This window comes from Ambystoma mexicanum, chromosome 5q (genome assembly GCF_040938575.1).
Source record: "Ambystoma mexicanum isolate Mex_15411 chromosome 5q, UKY_AmexF1_1, whole genome shotgun sequence".
Taxonomy (NCBI): Eukaryota; Metazoa; Chordata; class Amphibia; order Caudata; family Ambystomatidae; genus Ambystoma; species Ambystoma mexicanum.
The window spans coordinates 1,333,323,251-1,333,327,417 of NC_090933.1; positions in this window are offsets into that span (position 1 = coordinate 1,333,323,251).

Genomic DNA, 4,167 nt, shown 5'->3' on the forward strand with positions numbered 1-4,167 from the left:
GCTTTGATTGATTTGAAAAGGCAAAAAGACCAACTGAAAGATAACAGATAATGTGCAATACTTCTCCTATTAGACCTCTCAGCCGATTTTGATTTGGTGGACCACAATATCCTTTGCGAACACCTTTCATCTGCGGCTACCTTCTCTCAAGAGGCCGCAGACTGGATCAAATCATTTCTTAGCAACAGATCGATGAGAGTCTTCTCTCCTTCTGGGGCTGCGGACCCAGCCCCCATAACATGCAGTTTTTTTGCTTCTCTCCAACAATGTATAATGTATTTACAAAGCCTATCTTTGACAAATTGGATCATTTGAGTGTCATCTACACAAACTACGCAGATGACACCCAAATACTTATTCCTCTCTCAGGCAATTATGACACAGACCTTGCCCCACTAAACAAAATCTATCTTATCAGGCATGGATGACGGTCCACAGTCTCTGCCTGAATGATGATGAGACTGAGATTCTGATACTAGGTGCCCTCACGAACCTCAATAAACTTGATGACCAATACGCCTCTTGTAACATAGACGGCAGGCCCATCAATGTTGCCAAAGAGTCTAAAACATTAGGCTTTCACATTGACCCCACTTTGAATTTGCGAAAAACAAGTTAATGTGACAGCCTCTGCAACCTCATACTCATGTAAGTTATTAAATGCTTGCAAACAGTACCTTTCTGCCTCACACTAGCAAGAGCTTTAATCTTGTCTAAGCTTGATTACAGCAACACCCTTTATGCTGGAGCTAACTAACACATCTTAAACAAACTCCAAATACTACAAAATAATGCTCTCAGAAAAGGATTCTTTTTAAAATAGTTTCCATTACTCATAAATGCCTTAACAATGCGGCTCCACAGTACCTAAGAGAGAAAATCACCAATTAAATCTCATCACGACCTACCAGGTCTTTCAACTCCTTTTGCATCACAGCTCCACAGTACAACTTGAAAGGAGCTGGAGGCAACAGCTTCCAGGTTAAGGCTGCCCAAACATGCAACGCCCCCGCCTACATTTGCGCACTGATCAGACCGTGCACATTTTCAGGACAAACACTAAAAAGTGGCTAGTTATGGACAACAGTGTACCTTGAGTTATTTAGATTACACGGAGGACCGTATCACTGTTTTTAGCCATCCACTTGTCCTATACAACAGTAGACCTCTCGCTAACTGCCTGACTTTTGAAAATCAACTGTGAATGCTTTCTGTAAATTAACTGTAAATGCTTTTTTTTCCAACTTGCTGACCTGTCTATGTTTTAACCTGCACTTGTTATGATTGTATTTATGTATCAATTTTTGTAACAAAGCTGTCTTGTAATGCACCCAGATACCTGAGGGTGTGGTGCGCTTTATAAATCAATAGAACAAACAAAACCTGAGACAATTGAGCTGTGGGAGTACGCCTACGTTTGAGACACAGTATTAGATGGAAAGGAGCCTAAACATGAGGCGCAGCAGTGAATGGCGAACCCCCTAGATTTGAGACACCTATGCAGTGGGAGGAGCGCCTACGTTTGAGACACAGTATTAGATGGAAAGGAGCCTAAACATGAGACGCAGCAGTGAATGGCGAACCCCCTAGATTTTAGACACCTATGCAGTGGGAGGAGCGCCTACGTCTGAGACACAGTATTAGATGGAAAGGAGCCTAAACATGAGACGCAGCAGTGAATGGCGAACCCCCTAGATTTGAGACACCTATGCAGTGGGAGGAGCGCCTACGTTTGAGACACAGTATTAGATGGAAAGGAGCCTAAACATGAGACGCAGCAGTGAATGGCGAACCCCCTAGATTTGAGACACCTATGCAGTGGGAGGAGCGCCTACGTCTGAGACACAGTATTAGATGGAAAGGAGCCTAAACATGAGACGCAGCAGTGAATGGCGAACCCCCTAGATTTGAGACACCTATGCAGTGGGAGGAGCGCCTACGTTTGAGACACAGTATTAGATGGAAAGGAGCCTAAACATGAGACGCAGCAGTGAATGGCGAACCCCCTAGATTTGAGACACCTATGCAGTGGGAGGAGCGCCTACGTTTGAGACACAGTATTAGATGGAAAGGAGCCTAAACATGAGACGCAGCAGTGAATGGCGAACCCCCTAGATTTGAGACACCTATGCAGTGGGAGGAGCGCCTACGTTTGAGACACAGTATGAGATGGAAAGGAGCCTAAACATGAGACGCAGCAGTGAATGGCGAACCCCCTAGATTTGAGACACCTATGCAGTGGGAGGAGCGCCTACGTTTGAGACACAGTATTAGATGGAAAGGAGCCTAAACATGAGACGCAGCAGTGAATGGCGAACCCCCTAGATTTGAGACACCTATGCAGTGGGAGGAGCGCCTACGTCTGAGACACAGTATTAGATGGAAAGGAGCCTAAACATGAGACGCAGCAGTGAATGGCGAACCCCCTAGATTTGAGACACCTATGCAGTGGGAGGAGCGCCTACGTCTGAGACACAGTATTAGATGGAAAGGAGCCTAAACATGAGACGCAGCAGTGAATGGCGAACCCCCTAGATTTGAGACACCTATGCAGTGGGAGGAGCGCCTACGTTTGAGACACAGTATTAGATGGAAAGGAGCCTAAACATGAGACGCAGCAGTGAATGGCGAACCCCCTAGATTTGAGACACCTATGCAGTGGGAGGAGCGCCTACGTTTGAGACACAGTATTAGATGGAAAGGAGCCTAAACATGAGACGCAGCAGTGAATGGCGAACCCCCTAGATTTGAGACACCTATGCAGTGGGAGGAGCGCCTACGTCTGAGACACAGTATTAGATGGAAAGGAGCCTAAACATGAGACGCAGCAGTGAATGGCGAACCCCCTAGATTTGAGACACCTATGCAATGGGAGGAGCGCCTACGTCTGAGACACAGTATTAGATGGAAAGGAGCCTAAACATGAGACGCAGCAGTGAATGGCGAACCCCCTAGATTTGAGACACCTATGCAGTGGGAGGAGCGCCTACGTCTGAGACACAGTATTAGATGGAAAGGAGCCTAAACATGAGACGCAGCAGTGAATGGCGAACCCCCTAGATTTGAGACACCTATGCAGTGGGAGGAGCGCCTACGTATGAGACACAGTATTAGATGGAAAGGAGCCTAAACATGAGACGCAGCAGTGAATGGCGAACCCCCTAGATTTGAGACACCTATGCAATGGGAGGAGCGCCTACGTCTGAGACACAGTATTAGATGGAAAGGAGCCTAAACATGAGACGCAGCAGTGAATGGCGAACCCCCTAGATTTGAGACACCTATGCAGTGGGAGGAGCGCCTACGTCTGAGACACAGTATTAGATGGAAAGGAGCCTAAACATGAGACGCAGCAGTGAATGGCGAACCCCCTAGATTTGAGACACCTATGCAGTGGGAGGAGCGCCTACGTCTGAGACACAGTATTAGATGGAAAGGAGCCTAAACATGAGACGCAGCAGTGAATGGCGAACCCCCTAGATTTGAGACACCTATGCAGTGGGAGGAGCGCCTACGTCTGAGACACAGTATTAGATGGAAAGGAGCCTAAACATGAGACGCAGCAGTGAATGGCGAACCCCCTAGATTTGAGACACCTATGCAGTGGGAGGAGCGCCTACGTCTGAGACACAGTATTAGATGGAAAGGAGCCTAAACATGAGACGCAGCAGTGAATGGCGAACCCCCTAGATTTGAGACACCTATGCAGTGGGAGGAGCGCCTACGTCTGAGACACAGTATTAGATGGAAAGGAGCCTAAACATGAGACGCAGCAGTGAATGGCGAACCCCCTAGATTTGAGACACCTATGCAGTGGGAGGAGCGCCTACGTCTGAGACACAGTATTAGATGGAAAGGAGCCTAAACATGAGACGCAGCAGTGAATGGCGAACCCCCTAGATTTGAGACACCTATGCAGTGGGAGGAGCGCCTACGTTTGAGACACAGTATTAGATGGAAAGGAGCCTAAACATGAGACGCAGCAGTGAATGGCGAACCCCCTAGATTTGAGACACCTATGCAGTGGGAGGAGCGCCTACGTTTGAGACACAGTATTAGATGGAAAGGAGCCTAAACATGAGACGCAGCAGTGAATGGCGAACCCCCTAGATTTGAGACACCTATGCAGTGGGAGGAGCGCCTACGTCTGAGACACAGTATTAGATG